Here is a 25,480-nt window from a genome sequence, read left to right as displayed (position 1 = left end):
GGGAATGGGATTGGAAGAAGGGGTCCGTGAAGGATGCAACACCCTTCTAAATACCCCAATAATTAATTAAAACAACAAAATATGAATCAGAGTAGATATGCAATTTCAGGGTGTCACACTTGAAACTTCACACCATTCACCAAAATAACCTGTCATGCTCATTTATTAATCAAAATAAAACATTGCACAATTCGCAGCGGATAGAAATCTAACAACATACAGACCATGTAACACATTACATGTAAAATTGTTCAACAACCAAAGATGAAAACAAAGTAAAACATCCCGTCCCAATGTTACATATACCAGAGCATGACCCACTAAGGAACTACACTAGACTCCAAGCACTAGCTTCTACTCAATCACTGCTCGTTACCTGAAACATAGTTGTAAGGGTGAGTTCCTCAATCGATATAATAAGCATTATAAAATATCATGTAATGTTAAGTAAATTAACACATTCATCACCCTAATCATATCACACATTCAGCAACGGCAACATCAACTCATAAATCATACTCAACACAAACACAACACACACGTATAATATTGGAATACATCCATTCATATTATACGCCATACATACATTATGAAATGAGACTCCATGCATGCGGTACCGACTATTCGTGAACACATAGTTCAACCTCACCGATCAAACCCAGATACGGCTACCAAGCTCACTAGTCCCACTCATTTGAGACCTAGTGACTCACTCACTAATTCCTCACCATGGGAATTAGCTACCACCATAAAGGCCATGCTATGCACGCTAAATCACCTAGCATGCAAACATCAACAACAATCCACAATGGACATATGCTCACACTCTAAGCCATAAACAGTCCATCCACAATTGCATACATAATAGATACATTCACAATATTATGCATACCATCATACATCATCAGCATTTTTATCACAGAATCATATCATGTCATGCCAAATAATAAATCACAGTATTAGCACACTCTACTAATACCTATACGGCTCAAAACAACGGAAAATGATCCCTACTATATCATACATCAGCTAAATTATATCACTCAGCTGAAACGACCAAAACTGCACAACAACAGCTCAGAAAAACCAAACTGCTGCCCATACGCATATGCCCCATGTCCATACGCGTATGGCACATTTCCTAGCCAAGCCCATACGCGTATGGCCTCTCCCATACGCGTATGCTACGCGTACCACTTCTCCCATACGCGTACCAACAGAGACAAAACTACGTTTAGAACATCATCTTCTCCATTCATACGCGTATGGCCTCACCCCATACGCGTACCAGGCCATCTCATACGCGTATGGCCTAGTGTCATACGCGTATGACCAGAAACCAATTTTCCAGATCTGCTATGGGTTTTCTCTGCTACAAGATTTCTCAGATCCAACCTTCCACAGTCCAATTTTTACACAGCATTCATTCATATTATCTAACACAGATCATACCCGTTCAATTTCACAATTTCTAACCTTATTACATCCAATTCCTACGAATTTTCTTCAATTATAAACCCATATTTCATTCATCCATAAGTTCATAATTTGCAGCATTCATCATCCTAATTAGAGTCGATTCAATGGCTTATTACTACCCATTACATGTTAACCCATAATACCCATTAAACGACGATAAACCCCCCTTACCTGAGTTAATCCGGCAAATCCTTTAACTTCAAGCTTTTCCCTTCTTCAACCCTTTTTCTCTTGCTCTTCCTTTTGCCCTTTTTCCACTTTTTAGTCGCTTCTCTCTTTTCACGTTGTGAAAACCTTTTTACTAAATGGGACTCTTTACTGATTCCAAAAATCGTTCCAATTCCAACTTTATTATTCTAATAATAATAATCCAATAATATTCCAATTATTTAATTAAATTAATAAATATACTAATAATAATATATATGAATGGTTTATCTTTTATTTTGAAAAATAATACCCTCTCATTCATATTATCATCATAATATACTATTAAACTTAGATTAAATAATTATCATATTTTATCGGGGTGTTACAACTCTCCCCCACTAAAAGAGTTTTCGTCCTCGAAAACATACCTCAAGCGAATAACTCTGGATAAGACTCCTTCATCTGACTCTCCAGTTCCCAAGTTACATTGCCACCTGCTGGTCCTCCCCAAACTACCTTTACCAAAGCAATCTCTTTACCCCGCAACTGCTTCAACTCTCGATCCTCGATCCTCATAGGTGATGTCTCAACAGTCAGGTTATCTCTCACCTGTACATCATCTACTTGGACCACATGCGACGGATCAGGAATGTACCTCCTCAACTGAGACACATGAAAAACCTCATGCAAATTCGCAAGTGACGGCGGTAAAGCGATACGATAGGCTACCTCCCCTATCCTCTCCAAAATCTGATAAGGACCAATAAATCGAGGTGTTAACTTCTTCGACTTCAAAGCTCGACCAACCCCAGTTATCGGAGTAACACGAAGAAACACATGATCTCCCTCTTGAAACTCAAGTGACTTCCTCCTCTTGTCGTGATAACTCTTCTGACGACTCTGAGTAATCCTCATCTTCTCTTGAATCATCTTAATCTTTTCCGTAGTTTGTTGAACAATCTCCGGTCCAACCACAACACTCTCACCGGACTCATACCAACATAAAGGTGTCCGACATCTCCAACCATACAAAGCTTCAAACGGTGCCATACCAATGCTCGAATGAAAACTATTGTTGTAGGTAAACTCAATCAAAGGTAAATAACAATCCCAAGCACCTCCCTTTTCCAAAACACAAGCCCTCAAAAGATCCTCCAGTGACTGAATCGTCCTCTCAGTCTGACCGTCAGTCTGCGGATGATATGCAGAACTCAATCTCAGCTTAGTTCCCAAAGCCCTCTGCAAACCTTCCCAGAACTTCGATGTAAATCTAGGATCTCTGTCCGAAACAATACTCGACGGAATACCATGCAAACTTACAATTTTCTCAATATACAACTCAGCTAATCTCTCTAACGGATAATCCATTCTGATCGGAATGAAATGAGCCGATTTTGTCAATCTGTCAACAATCACCCAAATAGCTTCAAAATTCTTAATTGTCCTTGGTAAACCAGAAACAAAATCCATACTGATACTATCCCACTTCCACTCTGGAATAGCCAACGGTTGCATTAGCCCAGACGGCTTCTGATACTCAATCTTCGACTTCTGACAAGTCAAACAAGAATAAACAAAACTCGCAATTTCTCTTTTCATTCCCGGCCACCAAAATAACTTTTTCAAATCATGATACATCTTCGTAGCCCCAGGATGAATACTCAGGCCACTACGATGTCCTTTCTCAAGAATACTCTTCTTAAGTTCGGTAACATCCGGAATACACACCCGATTACCAAATTTCAAAACACCATTCTCATCAACTCTGAATTCACCACCTTGACCTTGATTCACTAGAGTCAACTTATCAACCAAAAGCACATCGGATTTCTGACCCTCTCTAATCTCATCCAGAATACCACTCGTTAACTTCAACATTCCCAATTTAACACTATTGTGAGTACTCTCACACATCAAACTCAAGTCTCTAAACTGCTCAATTAAATCCAATTCCTTAACCATTAACATAGACACGTGCAATGATTTCCGACTCAATGCATCAGCCACTACGTTTGCTTTACCCAGATGGTAATTCAAACCAAAGTCATAATCCTTCAGAGACTCTAACCATCTCCTCTGTCTCATATTCAGCTCTTTCTGATCAAACACATACTTTAAACTTTTATGGTCACTAAAAACCTCAAATCTTGACCCGTACAAGTAATGCCTCCATAACTTCAGAACAAATACCACAGCTGCCAACTCTAAATCGTGTGTCGGATAGTTCCTCTCATGAACCTTCAGTTGTCTCGAAGCATAGGCTACAACCTGCTTATTCTGCATCAAAACACCACCCAAACCCAACAATGAAGCATCACAGTAAACCTCAAATGGTTCCGACGGACTTGGTAATATCAGAATAGGAACAGTAGTTAACCTTCACTTTAACTCTTGGAAACCTTCTTCACATTTTGAGTCCCAAACAAACGCTTGCCCCTTTCTAGTCAACATCGTCAACGGTAACGCCAACTTAGAAAATCCCTCAATGAATTTCCTATAATAACCTGCAAGTCCAAGAAAACTCCTTATCTCAGAAACTGACTTCGGAGCTTCCCACTTAGATACCGCTTCTATCTTAGAAGGATCAACAGCAACACCACCTCTTGAAACCACATGACCAAGAAAACTAACCTCTTCTAACCAAAATTCACACTTGGACAGTTTAGCAAATAACTTCTTTTCTCGTAGAACTCCTAAAACCACTCTCAAATGTTCAGCATGCTCTTCTTCAGATTTCGAATACACCAAGATATCGTCAATAAACACCACAACAAACTTGTCTAGGTACGGATGGAAAATCCTATTCATATACTCCATAAATACCCCAGGCGCATTAGTCACACCAAAAGGCATTACAGAATACTCATAATGTCCATACCTTGTTCTGAAAGCAGTCTTCTGAATATCCTCAATTTTCACACGTATCTGATGATACCCCGATCTCAAATCTATTTTGCTGAACACACTCGCACCAACCAACTGATCCATCAAATCATCAATCCTCGGCAAAGGATATCGATTCTTGATCGTCACTTTATTCAGTTGCCTGTAGTCCACACACAACCTCATAGTACCTTCTTTCTTCTTAACCAACAACACTGGTGCGCCCCACGGTGACACACTCGGACGAATAAATTTCTTATCCAACAGATCTTCCAGCTGACTCTTCAATTCAGTTAACTCAACAGCAGACATACGGTACGGAGCCATCGATATCGGCCTAGTACCAGGTACCAAATCAATCGAGAACTCAACTTCACGCTCTAGCGGTAATTCATTCAATTCCTCAGGAAACACATCAGGAAAGTCACACACCACGGCTAGATCGCAAATCACCAGTTTATCTTTAGCCTCCACAGTCGCTAACAGCATAAACAACTCTGCCCCATCTGCTACTGCCTCATTCACCTGCCTTGCTGATAGAAACAAACTCTTTCCTTCCCCAATCTCAGGAAAGATCACAGTCTTATCAAAACAGTTGATATAAACTCGGTTAAACACCAACCAGTTCATACCCAAGATAACATCAATCTGCACTAGTGGAAGACACACGAGGTCCATCCCAAAGTTTCTACCAAAAATACTCAAAGGACAATTCAAACAAACTGAAGTAGTAGTCACTAAACCCTTCGCAGGAGTATCAATCACCATACTCCCATGCATCTCAGATATCTCTAATTTAAGTTTCACAGCACAATCCAAAGATATAAAGGAATGAGTCGCACCTGTGTCAATAATAGCTACAAGAGGAAAGCCATTAATATAACACGTACCTCGGATCAAACGATCATCTGCAGAAGTCTCAGAACCCGATAAAGCAAAGACCTTGCCTCCCGACTGGTTCTCTTTCTTCGGCTTAGGACACTGTGGACTGATATGACCCACCTCTCCACAGTTGAAACAAGTCATAGTCTTCAACCGGCACTCTGCAGCCAAGTGACCACCTTTGCCACACTTGAAACACTTCTTCTCAGTACTGGTACACTCATGGATACGATGTCCAGCCTGACCACATCTGTAACACTTAGCAGGGGCACTGGAGTCTCCCCCACTAGGTCTCTTCATCCCACTCTGTCTCGGGAAACCTTTGCCAGCTGCATACGGCTTCCCACGATCATTCTGATTCTTGCCTTTCCTATCAACCCTCTGCTGATAGCTCTCCGCTCTGGCCTTGGTATCCTGTTCAAAAATCCTGCAACAGTCAACCAAGTCAGAAAACACTCTAATCCGCTGATACCCAATAGCCTGCTTGATCTCGGGACGTAACCCGTTCTCAAACTTCACACATTTTGAAAATTCCCCAGTAGCCTCATCATAGGGAGTGTAATACTTCGACAACTCTGTGAACTTAGCAGCATACTCAGTAACAGACCGGTTGCCCTGCTTCAATTCTAAGAACTCTATCTCTTTCTTTCCTCTGACATCCTCTGGAAAGTACTTCCTCAGGAATCTCTCTCTGAACACCGCCCAAGTGATCTCAGCATTCCCAGTAGCTTCCAACTCAGTGCGGGCAGCAACCCACCAATCATCTGCTTCCTCTGACAGCATATGCGTATCGAACCTGACCTTCTGGTTATCGGCACACTCAGTCACTCGGAAGATCCTCTCGATCTCCTTCAACCACTTCTGAGCACCATCTGGATCGTATGCTCCCTTGAACATTGGAGGATTGTTCCTCTGGAACTCACTCAGCTGACGAGCAGCTCCCAATCCCACAACATTCGGATTCCCTCCAAGTACTCCAGCTAGCATACCCAGGGCCTCAGCAATCGCAGCATCGTCTCTACCTCTTCCAGCCATCTCTATTCTGAGTTAATCCAACAAGCTAAAACAATAAGTACTGATAGGGTTACACAACACCTATCACATACAGGGAAACAGAATAATTACGACTCGACTCGACCGACTATGCTCTGATACCACTAATGTAACACCCTTCTAAATACCCCAATAATTAATTAAAACAACAAAATATGAATCAGAGTAGATATGCAATTTCAGGGTGTCACACTTGAAACTTCACACCATTCACCAAAATAACCTGTCATACTCATTTATTAATCAAAATAAAACATTGCACAATTCGCAGCGGATAGAAATCTAACAACATACAGACCATGTAACACATTACATGTAAAATTGTTCAACAACCAAATATGAAAACAAAGTAAAACATCCCGTCCCAATGTTACATATACCAGAGCATGACCCACTAAGGAACTACACTAGACTCCAAGCACTAGCTTCTACTCAATCACTGCTCGTTACCTGAAACATAGTTGTAAGGGTGTGTTCCTCAATCGATATAATAAGCATTATAAAATATCATGTAATGTTAAGTAAATTAACACATTCATCACCCTAATCATATCACACATTCAGCAACGACAACATCAACTCATAAATCATACTCAACACAAACACAACACACACGTATAATATTGGAATACATCCATTCATATTATACGCCATACATACATTATGAAATGAGACTCCATGCATGCGGTACCGACTATTCGTGAACACATAGTTCAACCTCACCGATCAAACCCAGATACGGCTACCAAGCTCACTAGTCCCACTCATTTGAGACCTAGTGACTCACTCACTAATTCCTCACCATGGGAATTAGCTACCACCATAAAGGCCATGCTATGCACGCTAAATCACCTAGCATGCAAACATCAACAACAATCCACAATGGACATATGCTCACACTCTAAGCCATAAACAGTCCATCCACAATTGCATACATAATAGATACATTCACAACATTATGCATACCATCATACATCATCAGCATTTTTATCACAGAATCATATCATGTCATGCCAAATAATAAATCACAGTATTATCACACTCTACTAATACCTATACGGCTCAAAACAACGGAAAATGATCCCTACTATATCATACATCAGCTAAATTACATCACTCAGCTGAAACGACCAAAACTGCACAACAACAGCTCAGAAAAACCAAACTGCTGCCCATACGCGTATGCCCCATGTCCATACGCGTATGGCACATTTCCTAGCCAAGCCCATACGCGTATGGCCTCTCCCATACGCCTATGCTACGCGTACCACTTCTCCCATACGCGTACCAACAGAGACAAAACTACGTTTAGAACATCATCTTCTCCATTCATACGCGTATGGCCTCACCCCATACGCGTACCAGGCCATCTCATACGCGTATGGCCTAGTGTCATACGCGTATGACCAGAAACCAATTTTCCAGATCTGCTATGGGTTTTCTCTGCTACGAGATTTCTCAGATCCAACCTTCCACAGTCCAATTTTTACACAGCATTCATTCATATTATCTAACACAGATCATACCCGTTCAATTTCACAATTTCTAACCTTATTACATCCAATTCCTACGAATTTTCTTCAATTATAAACCCATATTTCATTCATCCATAAGTTCATAATTTGCAGCATTCATCATCCTAATTAGAGTCGATTCAATGGCTTATTACTACCCATTACATGTTAACCCATAATACCCATTAAACGACGATAAACCCCCCTTACCTGAGTTAATCCGGCAAATCCTTTAACTTCAAGCTTTTCCCTTCTTCAACCCTTTTTCTCTTGCTCTTCCTTTTGCCCTTTTTCCACTTTTTAGTCGCTTCTCTCTTTTCACGTTGTGAAAACCTTTTTACTAAATGGGACTCTTTACTGATTCCAAAAACCGTTCCAATTCCAACTTTATTATTCCAATAATAATAATCCAATAATATTCCAATTATTTAATTAAATTAATAAATATACTAATAATAATATATATGAATGGTTTATCTTTTATTTTGAAAAATAATACCCTCTCATTCATATTATCATCATAATATACTATTAAACTTAGATTAAATAATTATCATATTTTATCGGGGTGTTACAAAGGACGGTTATCCAAAGAAGACAGCTCCTCAGCAAAGAAGTATGGAGGCTTTGCAAGGAAGAAGGAGGGAGAGACCCATGCTGTGTCCTCCCATATCAAAAGAAAGCCCTCTGTAAGGAGGAAGAACACGCGTCTTGCCGTCAACCAACACCAGGTGGCTCATATAGCACATGCTTTTAGAGAAGTTCATCAACAACAATAACATCGTCAACCGCAGCAGGCCTACCAGCCTCGAAACAATAATAACACCAACACCAACAATTACGAGAGGAAGAGGGTGACTTTTGACCCGATTCCGATGACATATGTTGAGCTTTATCCTTCTTTGATAGTCAGGAAGCTAATAACTCCACGAGACCCTCCCGTTGTACCAACCAATCCTCAGTGGTGGTATAAGCCTGAGCTTCATTGTGTATATCATTCCGGTGCTACCGGATATGACATGGAGAATTGTTACCCGTTGAAGACCAAGGTGCAAGACCTTGTGAGAAGTGAAATATTGTTTTTCGAGGATGTAGGTCCTAGTGTTAAGAAGAACCCATTGCCCGAGCATGGGAAAGCAGCTGTTAACATGGTCCAGGGATGCCCTGGAAAATACAAAGTCCTGTATATTAATGACATAAGGCAATATTTGGTCGAGATGCATAAGCTGTTGTGTGAACACATCCATTACGAGCATGACCATGATAGGTGCCAGGTGTGCATTATCAATGAAAGAGGATGCCGTAAAGCTAGAAGGGACATCCAAGAGATGATTGATCAGGGAATGATTGAAATACTTCAGAATCATAACGAGGACGAAGTCGATGTTATCTCCCCTGTGTTTAGAATTCCTGAGCCTGTTGTCGTCAAGTATGATGGCAGCAAGAAGAAGGTATCGCCAGCTCTTGTGATCAAGCCAGCGGGCCCTATCCCGTATGTATCAGACAAGGCTGTTCCCTATTGATACAACGCAGTCATACTAGAAGACGGGAAGGAGGTGCCTTTGCCCTCAACTTCCGTAGTGAGCATTTCTGATGTCAGTGGTGTGACCCGTAGTGGTCGTGTTTTCTCGGCGCAGCCGAAACCCCATGAAGATATTGTGAAGAGAACTGCTGTTAGTCCTGCTGGTCCTATGGGGACTTCTTCTTCTAATAATCCTGCTATTGTTGTAAAGGGTGTTGACCCTGTTGCTATGAAGAATAATAACAATCCTATCCTGGTTGGCCAGTCTGGCATTTTGAAAGAGGATGGTGATGAGATGCTGAGGCTCATCAAGAGGAGTGAATACAATGTTGTTGATCAGCTGCTACAAACTCCATCAAAGATATATGTCTTATCTTTATTGATGAATTCTGAGCCACACCGCGAAGCCTTGCAGAGGGTGTTGGACATGGCATACGTGGACCACGATGTCACAATAGAGCAGTTTGATAGCATTGTTGCAAATATAACCGCTTGCAACAATTTGAGCTTCTATGATGCTGATCTTCCCGAGGAGGGAAAAGACCATAATTTAGCTTTACACATATCTATGAACTGTAAGGATGATGCCTTGTCCAATGTGTTGGTGGACACATGATCATCACTTAATGTGTTGCCAAAATCCACTTTGGCTAAACTTTCATACCAGGGCCTCCCATGAGGCAGAGTGGAGTGGTTGTGAAGGCGTTTGACGGATCGCGCAAAACTGTGATCGGTGAATTAGAACTCCCGATCAAGATCGGACCTAGTGATTTCCAGATCACCTTCCAGGTCATGGATATTCATCCGTCTTACAACTGTTTGCTTGGCAGACCATGGATTCACGAGGCAGGCGCCGTGACATCCATCATATACCAAAAGTTGAAGTTTGTGAAAAACAAGAAGTTGGTGGTGATAGGGGGAGAGAAGGCTCTCCTGGTCAGTCATTTATCTTCCTTCTCCTACATTGATGCTAAGGATGAGATTGGGACTCTGTTCCAAGCCTTATCTATTGCTGAACCTTCAAGTAAAGGACTTCCTTCATTTGTCTCCTACAACGATGCAAAGTTGGCCATTGAGCATGGTGCAACTACCGATTTGGGAAAAATGATCAAGTTGGAAGATAATAAATCCCGAGCTGGCATAGGGTACTCTTCTGGTGTTTCCAATGAGCGTGGGTTGTTCGAGAGTGGTGGTTTCATCCACACTGTTGAAGATCAAGAAGCTGCTGCCATTATTGAAGATGATGAAGAGGAAGATCTTGGCAACTTTGTCATACCTGGCGGAATCTGCAATAATTGGGTCACTGTTGATGTTCCAACAGTTATCCATAAGTCAGCGTAATGTGTTCATTTTGTTTAAAAACCCTTCTCCCATGCCAAAAGGAGAAGTGAAGACATTGTTGGCATATTTGATTAATACAATGATACTTATTCAATAATCGCACGTTAAATGTTTGTTTTTCCAAATTATTTTTCCTTTTTGTTTTTTTGCATGAAATTGGTGATCACCATAAAACCCTAAAAAAGAGAATAACATCAACCTTTTCATCTGCATAATGATATGCCTTGTTTGAATTCTGAAATCTCTTTTATACTCAAAATCATTAGGTAGGTTAATCAAACCCATTGAACATAATGATCCAACACCATCCCCCAACTTTGAGTTCCCTGTATTTGAGGCAGAAGAAGATGATGTTGAAGAGATTCCTGATGAGATTACCCGTCTGCTTGAGCACGAGGAGAAGATCATTCAGCCACGTCTTGAGAATCTGGAAACAGTCAACTTGGGGTCTGAAGACTGCATTCGTGAAGTGAAGATTGGGGCACTCTTGGAAGAGTCTGTTAAGAAGGGGTTGATCGAGTTGCTACGAGAATATGTCGACGTCTTTGCCTGGTCGTGTGAAGACATGCCTGGTCTGGATACTGATATTGTGCAACATTTCTTGCCGTTGAAGCCTGAGTGTGTACCTGTGAAGCAGAAGCTCAGAAGAACTCATCCTGATATGGCAGTGAAGATTAAAGAAGAAGTTCAGAAGCAAATTGATGCTGGGTTTCTGGTGACTTCTACATATCCTCAATGGGTGGCCAGTATTGTGCATGTGCCTAAGAAAGATGGAAAAGTCCGAATGTGTGTGGACTATCGTGACTTGAATAAAGCTAGTCCGAAAGATGATTTTCCTCTACCACACATTGATATGTTGGTAGATAATACGGCTAAATTCAATGTCTTCTCATTTATGGACGGATTTTCTGGTTATAATCAGATTAAAATGGCACCCGAGGATATGGAGAAGATGACATTCATCACACCTTGGGGAACATTCTGTTATCGAGTGATGCCCTTCGGTTTGAAGAACGCCGGAGCCACGTATCAACGCGCTATGACTACCTTGTTCCATGATATGATGCACAACGAGATTGAGGTGTATGTTAATGATATGATTGCAAAGTCAAAAATGGAAGTTGAACATGTAGAACACTTGTTAAAACTTTTCCAGCGTTTGAGGAAGTACAAACTCCGCTTGAATCCGAACAAGTGTACATTTGGAGTCCGTTCCGGCAAGTTATTGGGCTTTATTGTCAGTGAAAGAGGTATTGAAGTTGATCCTGCCAAGGTCAAAGCAATACAAGAGATGCTTGCGCCCAAAACTGAGAAGCAAGTCCGAGGTTTTCTTGGCCGCTTGAATTACATTTCGAGATTTATATCCCACATGACTGCCACATGTGCACCTATATTCAAGCTTCTTCAGAAAGATAAGTCTTGTGATTGGACCAAAGATTGCCAGAAGGCCTTTGATAGTATCCAAAAGTATTTATCTGAGCCTCCGATTCTGTCTCCGCCTGTTGAAGGGAGACCATTGATTATGTACTTGACTGTGCTTGATAATTCTATGGGGTGCGTCCCGGGTCAGCAAGATGAATCATGGAAGAAAAAGTATGCAATATACTACTTGAGTAAGAAGTTCACTGACTGTGAGTCTCGGTACTCAACACTTGAGAAAACATGTTGTGCTTTGGCTTGGGCTGCTAAGCGCTTACGCCAGTATATGTTGAATCATACCACTTGGTTGATATCCAAAATGGATCCAATCAAGTATATCTTTGAGAAGCCTGCTTTAACTGGGAGGATTTCCCGTTGGCAGATGTTGTTATCTGAGTATGATATTGAGTATCGAGCTCAGAAAGCCATTAAAGGTAGTATCTTGGTTGACCACTTGGCATATCAACCAATTGAAGATTATCAGTCTGTTCAGTACAACTTCCCTGATGAGGAGATTCTGTATTTGAAGATGAAATATTGTGATGAGCCTACGCTCGATGAAGGGCCAGAGCCTGGTTCCCAATGGGGTATGGTGTTCGATGGTGCTGTTAATCAGTATGGAAATGATATTGGGGCAGCGATTATTACTCCTCAAGGCACACATTTTCCTTTTACAGCAAGGCTAACTTTCAAATGCACGAATAATATGGCCGAGTATGAGGCTTGTATTCTGGGTTTAGAAGAGTGTATTGATCTTAGGATCAAACATCTTGATGTTTATGGTGATTCGGCCCTTGTTGTTAATCAGATTAAGGGTGAATGGGAGACGAATCAGCCTGGCCTCATCCCATACAGAGATTACGCGAGGAGGATTTCAACTTTCTTTACTGAGGTTGACTTCCATCATATTCCTCGAGATGAGAATCAGATGGTAGATGCTCTTGCTACGCTTGCTTCAATGATTGTCGTCAAGTATTGGAATGAAGTCCCCAATATTACTGTGATGCGCTTGGATAGACCGGCTCATGTATTTGCAGTTGAAGAAGTAAAACATGATAAGCCATGGTATTATGATATCAAGTGTTTTCTCCAAAGTCAGACTTACCCGCCTGGGGCATCTGTTAAAGATAAGAAGACTTTGAGAAGACTATCTGACAGTTTCTACCTTAATGGTGATGTGCTTTATAAGAGGAATTTTGACATGGTTCTGCTCAGATGCATGGATAGACACGAAGCAAACCTGTTGGTGGATGAAGTCCATGAGGGTTCGTTTGGTACTCATTCCAATGGATATGCTATGGCTAAGAAGATGTTGAGAGCAGGCTACTATTGGCTAACAATGGAGTCTGACTGCTGCAAGTATGTGAAGAAATGCCACAAGTGTCAGATTTATGCGGATAAGATTCATATTCCCCCGACACTTCTGAATGTTATTTCCTCACCATGGCCTTTCGCCATGTGGGGATTTGACATGATTGGCATGATTGAGCCAAAGGCGTCTAACGGTCACCGTTTTATTCTCGTGGCTATTGATTATTTCACCAAGTGGGTTGAAGCGGCATCGTATGCGAATGTGACCAGGCAGGTGGTTGTGAAGTTTATAAAGAATCAACTCATATGCCGATATGGTGTGCCCGACAAGATCATTACTGATAATGGATCTAACTTGAACAACAAGATGATGAAAGAGCTGTGTAGCGAGTTCAAGATTGCACATCATAATTCTTCTCCCTATAGACCCAAGATGAATGGGGCTGTTGAAGCTGCTAACAAGAACATCAAGAAGATTATCCAGAAGATGATTGTTACATACAAAGATTGGCATGAGATGTTGCCATTTTCTTTGCATGGCTATCGTACATTAGTCTGCACTTCAACAGGGGCAACCCCTTTCTCTCTTGTATATGGCATGGAGGTTGTGCTCCCCGTGGAGGTTGAGATCCCATCAATGAGAGTCTTGATGGAAGCCAAGTTGACTGAAGCTGAATGGGTTCAGAGTCGTTATGACCAACTGAACTTGATTGAAGAGAAGAGATTAACTGCCATGTGCCATGGTCAGTTATATCAGCAAAGGATGAAGAAAGCCTTTGATAAGAAGGTCAAGCCTCGTGTGTTCAGAGAAGGTGACCTCGTGCTCAAGAAAGTCTTGTCTTTCGCGCCCGATTCCAGGGGCAAGTGGACTCCAAACTATGAAGGTCCATATGTTGTTAAGAGAGCCTTTTCAGGCGGTGCCTTGTTGCTTACAACTATGGATGGGGAGGATTTCACTCGTCTTGTGAATTCAGATGCAGTCAAGAAATACTTCGCCTAAAATAAAAACAGAATAGCTTGCTAAGTTGAAAACCCGAAAGGGCGGGTTAGGCAAAAATGAGCGTCTCGGTGGATTGAAAACCCGAAAGGGCGGTCCAGGCAAAAGTTAGAGACATGAAAAAAATGAAAATATATCCCGCTAGATTGAGTACCTCATCCTGGGGAAATCTAGGAAAAAATTAGGGATTTGGCAAGTAACTGCATCCTGACAAGACTTTGTTCTATAGCTGTCTTCTGTCAAAGATTCTCGCTCAGTCATCGTCAACTGAAGCTTCAAATACATTGGATTCAAAGTTGGTGGAGAAATGGTCATTATGTTCAATGTAGCCCATTTTCCAATATATATCACCAATTTCAAATTTGTAAAGATCCATGGAGTCTCGCCATTTGCGGACTACCATTCTATCAAATAAATTTGAGCCTTTATCCAATTCTTTGCACTCTTATTTGTTCTTGTTTAACAAATGTTTGCATGTCTTAATTGATAAATATCACTGTTTTAAACAAATAAAGTTTTATAAACTGTTTTAAACAAAGTGAACATTCACAATGACTGAAAAGGGTAGTTAGAACGTATTCAGTGCTCTCCCAAGGATAGTATGATTTCCAAAAGAGTAAGACATTTGTTCATTTTCTGGCATGTTTATATCCTCTTCATCAGCCTTCAGGTTGTCTCCTCAGCGAGAAGTTATTTAGAGCAATTGGTGAAGGGCTTGAGTCCCTTTTCATCCCCATCATGACATGTGCGGACGAAGGATTTGTTTCCCTCAGCCAAGGTATCTCCTTTGAGAATGTTGGCAGTTTATCCCTAGTATGGTCGCCTACAGTCCATCCCTAATGGAGTTGCCTAGTTCGAGCTTGACAATTTGTTTCCCCTCCGTGGTTGAAGATTTCTCCTAAGTATTGAGAGGTGATGAGGAAGATGTGTTTTTCCCTTCCCCAGCGGAGAAAATTGTTCTTTCTCCCCTTAGCAGAGTTGGTCTCTCTAGCAGTTAAAAGGGAGTGTTTTGATTGATGTGTATCTGTTTGGCGGTTGTTCCCTACAAAGTTTCACATCATTCCTTGATAAGTTCCCCAATAGAGTTTCTTCTACGACAGATCTTATTGGTATCCCGCCACCTGTCCCCGAGAATTGTTGAGAAATCCCCGGCAGTTGGTAGCTGTGACTTTGCCTATCCCCAGCAGTGGATATCTCCTGGTATTAGATCATCCCCACCAGAACTGATTTCTCATACGGGCCTTGTCTTTCTCTTTTGAGATGTTATACCGGATGTCCGTTTGTGGCTTTTGAGCCTGTTTGTGTTAGATATGTCTGTCTGTCAGCATTAATCATACACAAATCACGCATATACATGCATAATCATAGCATTCAGATATTCATGATTGCATTCTTTTCCATATATCTTTACTTGTTATCTCCTGCTATTGGTGAAATGTTCTTCCCCAAGCAGATGTTTGTGTCTGATCTCTCCATATAGAGTCAGCCCCATAGGCAGAAAGTGTCTAACTTTTCTTCTTTCTTCCCCAATGAGTTATGTCCTCGTGGATGATTATTTGTTTCAATTTACTCCCCAATTGTGTATCGGGATGGAATTATTCCCCTGAGTTATATCCTCATTGGGTTGAGTTTTGTTAATTATGTCTTTCCAGTTTGTTCCTAGATTGCCTCCTTTCTTGTTATCCTCTGCAGTTCCCTGTGGTTTAGTTGTTCAATTGCTCAGTAACCAGTAATTGTCCATCTTTTCCCCAGCGGAATCTTTTGGACTTCTACCCAGTAACCGGTAGTTTGTAAGTCCTATTTTCTGTGGTTTTCTACCCAGTAACCGGTAGATGTAATCCCCTCTTTGTTGGTTATCTTTACCCAGTAACCGATATTAATATTCTTCCGCTTTTGAGTATACCACCCAGTAACCGGTGATACATCTCTTGGATGATTGCTTTTGTCAAGCAATGTATCCCCGCGAGTCATCTTTCATTTACCTGTATTTGCTAATGACTGTTTCTCCTTTTGATTGGTCATCATTTTATACCCAGTACCCGGTATCCCGATGTCCTTTCTTTTCGGTCGATTTATCCTTTATTAACCCAGTAACCGGTTGTGGATAATCTTCCATGCGAGTATGTTATCTACGTTATGACGGTAATAGGTAATATATCTCATGCGCTCTTCAGTCGAAGTCTTTTTCTTCCCCAGTTGAGTAAGATTCGTATTTCCTTGTGGAATCGAATGACCATCCTGTAAGTCGAGTTTGCTTTTTCATCCCTCCTTTCGGATGATGAGTGTCTTGGATTTGTTCCCAATTCACGCCTGGTTGGTCACCTATTATATGCCCAGTAACCGATATCCCTGGTGTTCCTTCCTTATGCTCCTGATTATGACTTTTTGTCCCCTGTGGAGTCAGATTTTCCTGAGTTGAGATGTGCCTTTTAGGTCCTCCTCAGATGTTTTGGATGGTTGATATCTCTCACCCTTACCGGTCTTAGATATTCTATCTCCCTGACCATGTTGTTCTTTTGCCCAGTAACCGGTGTTTGGATAACATGTCTCTTTTTGAGTTTATTACCCAGTAACCGGTAATATCTCGTTGTTTCTTCCTCAGCTGAGTCCTTTGTGGATGTCCCTGTCTGAGTCCGGATTTTTATCCGAAGTATCCTTTGTGGATAGTTTTGCTGTATTGACATATTCCCCAATACATGCATCTTTGCGTCAGCTTGAGTCTTTCCGTTGATTTATTTTCATGGAATCCCTTCGTGTCTCCCAGCAAGTTTTCAAGTTGTGACCTGCTCACGCATTTTTACTTTCCCCCAGAGTCTCTGTCTCCCTAGTGAGTGTGTTACTCCTACAGATTTTCAGTTTCTCCTGATTTCTTTTCCTTTGTGTCAATTATTCACCACGAAGATTTTATTTTTGCATGCATACATTTGCATCATGAGGTCTCTTAGGGACCAAAATTCGTCTCTTTGTTATTATTTAAGCCCATTCTACCTCGTCGAGACGAAGATTTTAACCTTCATATCTCCGGCTAGAATGACCTTAAATAAGGGCATCTGTAAGACCCTAATTTTAAACCTAAGATCCCTCATGGCATCATATCATTGCACATTGCATTTGCCTCAAGGATCATAGCACCTTGGCTCCTTAACCCTTGGGTTGGGACTTGTTTGAGTGTTTTGAGATCACCAAGCATGCTTGTATTGTATATTATTGCTTTTCTTATTTGATTACTAACCAAAAGCCCAAAAATATGTCACTAACTCTTTTTGTTTTGAAGCTCAAGTGATCATGTGCTCCCAATGCTCCTAGGAGGCTCCTAAGCTCAATGAAGTGGCTACATGAAGATGAGTAAAGGCATGAAAATGGTCCACAAAGCTCATAATCATCATATATGTCTCCCAAGTATCTCAATTTGCGAATTTGATCTAGATAACCCAAAGGGCTTAAGGATTGTTTCCCAAGGAAACCCTAATTCAATTGTGCTTTGACTGTGCCTTGCTCATGAAGCAACCTCAACCTATGATAAAATTTAATCAAGGAAAGTTCTTTCATTTATATATGAGCCTATGTAAGGTTCCTCAATCATTCATTCATCAAGATTTGAATTTTGGCCTTGAGAAGTTGACCAGTCAAGTCATCTGACTAAATTGAAGATCACTGAGATACAACTTTTGATGTGTTTGTCAAATAAAGATGACCCCAAGATAAAAAATGTTCTTAAGAGCCAGACGAATGACTTTCATGTTCATTAAAAATCCATTTGAAACTTGTAAGGTCATCATTAATTTCAAAACATTATAGGTCATTTTGATTGAAACCCTAATTTTGGGTCAACTTCCCAAGGACCTAACTTCCTTAATTTTTATGATTTTAAGGTGAGACCAATTTAATTGGAAAGCTTAAGATGTCTAATTCAAATGTTATGTTGGAAAAAAATTCATAATCCTAAAAGAAACACATATGATAATACAAAACATTATAGGTCACTTTGGACCTAAGTCATTGAATTTGAAAAATGTCCAACTTCAAGTGCCCATAACATTCTCATGAAAAATCCAAATGATGCAAAATTTAAGTCTAAATTGATCATATTGAATAGATATACAACTTTGATGTTGGAGGTTTTTCCATTTGAAGCTTTCATCATTGAAACAGAAGGGCTTGAAGATGGTTACTTTTGGTAAAAAATTTCAAAGGGAACCTAAACATGTTTTGTACCCAAAACTTCACAGCCAGTTTTCGTAAATTTCCAAACTCCAAATGAAATTTTGCCCAACATGACTTTTGTTCCTTATTTCAAGGGCTTTCAAACTATTACTCACATTAATTTTTTGGACTTTCCATGAGTGAGTTTCGAAGAGCTTAATGTTTATGTTCATTTTTGCATTTCACATTACAACTTGATGTACAAGAAAATGCTAAGCCAATTACACGTCCAATTCACTTCCATATGATTTCAGCATGGATTTGCATTCATTCTTGGGACTCACATGCGTCTGTACAGGCCCATGCATGGAGGATCCAAATTTCATGCACACGAGCCAAGCATTGCCTTGCATCCATTCCAGCTATAAATAGAATTGCAATCTCATTCAAATGGTAACCACAAGTAGATCTGAAGTGATGCTGAATTGAAAACCGAAACCCTCACTAAAGGAATTTTCAGTTTTCATTTTCAATTTCAAGCTTGAATTTCAACATCATTAGTTGATCTTCACAACTCAATTCCTTAACCTTGCATCACCATCACACTTCCAGAGCAAAATTGGACCAAGAGCTTGAAGGAATCGTGTTGTTTGAAGTTGCATTTCAGAGATATAACATCAAACTTCTTTGATTCAGATCTTGCAATAGGATGTGAATTCCTTTGGTTTGTGCTGTTTTCTGAAGTCCTCAAGCATGAGGCAGGCCAGTGGTGGTCTCAATTTTGCAAATCGTGCCATTTCAGTTCATGCACCATGATCTTCAAGCTCATGTTTCTCTCTAAATAGGAACTTTGAGGAGGATCCATGGTTACAGGGGTGATGTACATCACCTCAACTTCATTTTGATATCCTCAGTTTTCATTTTCATTAAACTTCATTTCCCTGCGCGTGGTGGTCGGATCTGGTTAGATCGCCGGAGAAGATGGTGGTTTCCACCACCATCCCCACGTGGGAGCTTCATGGCCCTTGGATCTCACTGAAACGTTATAATCCTGGCCTTTCATTGTTTTGACTTATTTTAAATCCAAGTGTAGCGTGCTTGACCAAGGCACATGGTGTGACCGCGCCTCTGAGCCCTAGGATCATTGTCACGTCAATTAATGAAATGATCCTATGGCTGCACATTTTTGCTATTTTCTTATTTTCTGTTAATTCCATTTTAATTCCTTTTATTTTCAAAAATTCATAAATATTTTATTTGAAGTCACAAAAATATGAGACCAATGCCAAAAAATTTCTTGAAATATCTAGGTTCATATTTTGATTTTTAATTATTTTTGTGACTTCATTTAATATTTTTTGTGAATTATTTGGTTTTTAATAGTTTACTTCATTTTAAAATACTTTTTGATATATGAAAAATCCAAAACTATTTTCCTAACACATATGGATAATGATAAGTCAATGAAAAATAGTCTCATCAATTTCTTAATTGGTTTGAGATTTATTTGAGATTTTAATTCATATTGTGTTATTTTTATTGTTTTTAATTGTTTTAAAATAGTTTCTGATTTCAAAAATTATTGAGAAAAATTGTCAAGGCTTGTTTGACCATGTTAGACCTATGAGAATTTAATTGAACTTGATGAAGTTGATTTAAATTGAATTTGAGGTTTGACCATATTTTGTCCATTTTATTTTGCATTTATTTTTAATTCAAAAAATACCAAAAAAATATGTTTGACTTGTTGACTTGTAACCTTCATTTCTTTTCTATTTAGCATTGGTTGATGATGATTTGATTCACTTTTGACCAATTGTGTTTGACATTTGAATTCTCTTTCACTTCATTTCATCTTCATCTCTTTCTTTTCATTTTTTGGCCAATGAGTTAATGTCTTATGGTTGGTCTTGAGAAATGAGAGGTTTAACCTTCTTTGATCCAAATCAAACTCAACTTGATCTAAGATCAAGTGAGTTGCTTTGTGTCCAAGATAGGTTGCTTCTTGGTCAAGCAAAAAACCTAAAGCCCATACAAGGCTTTTCTCTTTTCTTTTGGCATGGTAAGTTTTAGGAGCTTGGCTTACTAGTCATGATCTCTAACTTGTGTTTATTTGCTTATAGTTTTATTGACCGGCCTCAGATAGGTGTGACTACTACATTAGTCCACTTACGATTGCTTAACATATCGCTAAATTGTCTTATGACAAACTAACATAACCATACTAACTACTAACTTTAATTTGAGCATTTAATTTCTTGCCCTTTTACTTTAATGCAATTTGCTTCTTGCTCATTTATTCATATTGTCTTTTCATTTTGCTCATTTGAGCACATATTTTATGTTTATGTCATTTTCCTTTTGCTCATTTGAGCTCATTATTGTATATAAATATATTGTTGCCTTGTGTTGGTTTTGCTTTTGTTTTGTGTAAACCAAATGCAAAAGGAGAAAGGACTTAGAATTAGGACATACCTATGCTTAAAGGAGTTCAAGAGCAACTAGGTCTCATGTCTTTAGAATGCTAAATTTGTTCAAGAGCAACTAGGCCTCATGCCTTTAGAATGCTAAATGTCAAAGTTGACTTCAAAGGACTTCCTTTCCAAAACTTATTCTTTGTCCATTTCTCTTATTGTGTTGTGAACTTTTTGATGTTTTCTCTTGTATGATAGGGATTCCATCTTGAGATAGTAAGGAGGACCATTGTCATGAGTAGCCAAGTTAAGAGAGACAAGCCAAATGGAGATCCTAGGAGCTTGAATCCAAATTTGTGTGATTGCTTGTTTATTTGCTAAGTCCAAAGCAAAGTAGCATCTTGAATCATCTCTATGATTTTAAGAAAAGGAACTCCAAGGGTTTTATCTTCTCTCTTATCTTTGTATGCTTTAGGATTAGCCCTTCTCTTCTTCTCCTCACTCTAACCCAAAGCCAAAATCATTTTCAAAACTTTGACATTGTTTTCAAACTAGAAACCTAGGCCTTATGCCTTTGACATTTCAAAATATTTTCATTAATACTCATTATGAATGAATCTTAATCCAACTTTGACTTCATTTTGTAAATAAATTAACTTGTAAATATAACTCATTTCAAGTTGTTTTTGTGGTTCCAATGGCCACCTTTGTTAAAACCTTTTCATAAAACATTAGTCATAGGTTTGAGTTATCATAGTGGTTGATGTAAATCTCACCTCATCCTTAGTGATTGGATTATAAGTCTTCCATACTTATTATAGGGTTAACCCCTCACTAGTATGTTGAAGCCTTCCTCACATGGTGGATTGTTAGTTTAGGTTGAGTTTTCTCCCTTTGATAACAAAAGATGTTAAGGCTTTTGATCAAATCAATTCACCAATCTTTGAGATTTTTACCCCGAACTACGAGGTTTTGATCCTACCTTTGTGATGGTACGTAGGCAATGGGTTCATCCATCCAAACAACAAAATTGTAAATATAATCTATTCTCTTCTCATCTCTCTAATATTTTGCACATATTTTCACAAATCCCAACATACAACACATGTTTGCAAAAAGAGGTTCCCTTAGAGTACTAAGGATGTTTTGGATGCGTAAAACCTTCCCATTTCATAACCAACCCCCTTACCTAGATCTCTGACATTTTTATTAGTTTTTGATTTGATAAAACTTCTTACTTGGATTTTGTTCGCTTTTTAGCCTTTCCTTTGGACAAATAAAAGTGCGGTGGCGACTCGAATTGTATGTTTACTTTTGGTTTAGTCAATAAACCTAAAGGTAACGAGAACCCCGTTACAGAGAGGGTTAGCCCCAACATGCAAATCAAGGTACTTCAACTAAAGGGACTCTTTCTTACAATGGAGAAAATCACCAGCCAACTCCAAAAGATAATCCACATTAACCCATATCAGGCCACTCTTAGAAAAATTCATCCGAAGACTCGAAAATAGCTTAAAACCACTAAGGATAGCCTTGATACTACATAGATGTTCAACTGATGGGTCAACCAAGATAAAAATATCACCTACATACTGAAGATGGCAAACCACCAAACTAGAGGATCATGTTGGTGCAAGCCTTATAGGCCAATAGTTTTATTAGAACTTGATACTTGTATCGAATTATCTAATAATAATACATTTCTTTATTATTATTTTTTTCAAAGTAATAAATTCCCTATAATATCTAGTCTGTTTGATGAAACATTAAGCATGCCTTAATCGCGAGAACCCATTAAACATAAGGACATTATTCTTAAAGTATATGAAGTCAAGCTTTTTGTGAAGTTAAATAATATTAAAGCATTGAGACTATTATGTGGATCTAATGATGGTCACATATCATAGATCATAGATCATAGATAAGTGGTTATCAAGTATTCACATAGCTTTACATATCAGGAGTAATATTTATATTGGATTCAACCACCATGATAATACTACATATAATGTTATGCATATGTCATAAGTTATTCTATAGGTGATAGTGATGTATAACCACTATTCGACCTGAAATCACTATAGGCCCTATATATGGAGTCAAGTACTTTATTCCCATTAAAACATTGTCAGTAATATGATTACTATAAAAATGGTTGATGGGTACTCCACAAATCATGGTGGGGGACATGATTGATCTAGATGAAATTCTACTATCCTCCATAATAGAATAAATGCCTAAGGGTCCAATATTGAACTGGACAAGGGTGACCCAATCTATGCCTTTTGTTTAATATAGACATGAGGAAAATGGAATTTTTCTACATAAACATTATCACAAGAAGTTTTCGTCAGATTACATGACATTTTTGTGACTTGGGTAGCAGTGATGTGTTGTTAGATACCACTTAGTATTTATTATATTAAATTTGTAACTTAACATAATTTCCAACTTCACGAGAATCTAAAAGGTCCCACACATAAGGACACATTGATGGGAGAAAATAAATAAGTGAAGCTTATTCAATTGTGCGGTCTTGCATGCACCGTTGTTAATTAGATAAACACAATACATCATAAGATACAATGTACTTAAGTGCAATCTGGAACACCGTAAAGTAAAATGTACATAAGTGAAGTATGGAATATCGTAAGGTACATTGCACTTAAGTGGAACACATTTCATTGTAAGGTATGATGCACTTAAGTGAGATACGATACACCGATTTTAAAAAATGGCATACCATAAGGTACGATATGCGTAAGTGGGCTTGTTGAACTTGCAGCCCACACAAATGGTTCTTAAAATAGGAACCTTGTGCTGAAGTATTGTCACTTGATAGAATAATCGTACTTTCTCTCTCTATCACACACACACACACATACAGTCTCTCTCTCTCTCTCTCTCTCTCTCTCTCACACACACACACACACACACACACACACACACACACACAAAGTCTTCATTCAGAACAACTAACACTGAGATTGAATACACTGTGTTCAAGTGGATTTAGTAGAGGTGTCGTTGTTTGTTCAACATTCTTGGTCGTTGACACGCCGCAAGTATGCTTCAATATCAAAGTAGTAAAAAGGTTGTCAAACCACATAGACCAATATCAGTGTGTTATTTTGTCTCAGACAAATAATATGTTCACTTTCGTTGGCACATATTATTTGGTGAGATTGATTTCGTGAAGGTATAAAGATAGAGCTTTCTCAACTACGTTCGAAACACTTTCGTCGTCTCGTAATCAGTTGTCTAGCATTCTGCTTTTGGGTAGTGAAACGTACCCTTTCAGCGTATGATAAGTACCCAATTCATCTTTAATTTCCTAAATGAAATTTCCAAAACATTGTGCAACACTGCCCGTGTTAATTAACACTGCATGGTGGTGTTGCTATCTAGAAATTTGTATTAGGATGATTCTTATCATCTATTTTGTTTCATAAGGCCCATATCACCTGAAAAGAAGACAAAGCACATAAACACGCATAAAATGAGATAAAAATAAGGACTTAAATGGATAAAAGAGAATTAAAAAAACTACCAAAATGGTTCAAAAACCATTTATTAAACTCCCTCTAACTTAAATTGTTATTTGTCCTCAAGAAACTTAGCTTGCATAGGAAGAATTAATACAAAGTTATTCAACACGCAAAATCTCATGAAAAGAAAACCACTGGTACTCATACTTGAATATTTGTTTAGATCAACTAAGGATTAATTCTATCTCTATTAGTTTTACACCATAGGCATTATAAGAACACTAACTATAAAAATACAAACAAAAGTCTCCCTCCTTAGATACCAATCCAACTATGGCTTTGTACCTAAAAATACAATCAAATTAAGGAAATAAAACAATGATAATCACCACATACACATGAGGTTAACTGAGGTTTTATTATTATTTTTTTTACTTATTCACATCATATGAGCAAACTAGTGTTTGAGAAAGGCGGCTTTTTGAGGGTGAGCCCAACTTACTTTGACTAGTTTCTTTTTATTCACATAGATAATTTCACATAACTTTTTCTTTTGTGTTAGGGATCAATCACCGCTGGGTTGAATAATTGAGTGAAGCTTACCCAACTTAGTAAGTGCAGTTGCCTTTTACTACCATTTTTTCATTTATATATTTTTTTCAGTTTTATTTTTACTCAATCAACCAAATATAATATGTGTAGCGGGGTATTCGTTACCATTAGAGATATTGACTAAATCCAAGGTAAATCATACAAGTCGAGTCGCCACCGCACTTCTATTTATCCAAAGGAATGGTTAGAAAGCGAACAAAAACCTAAAAGTTTTAACAAAAACTAGTAAAAGAAACAGAGATCTGGGTAAGGGGGTTGGTTATGCAATGGGA

The sequence above is a fragment of the Lathyrus oleraceus genome, chromosome 1 (genome assembly GCF_024323335.1).
Source record: "Lathyrus oleraceus cultivar Zhongwan6 chromosome 1, CAAS_Psat_ZW6_1.0, whole genome shotgun sequence".
Lineage (NCBI taxonomy): Eukaryota > Viridiplantae > Streptophyta > Magnoliopsida > Fabales > Fabaceae > Lathyrus > Lathyrus oleraceus.
This window is presented reverse-complemented; position numbering follows the sequence as displayed.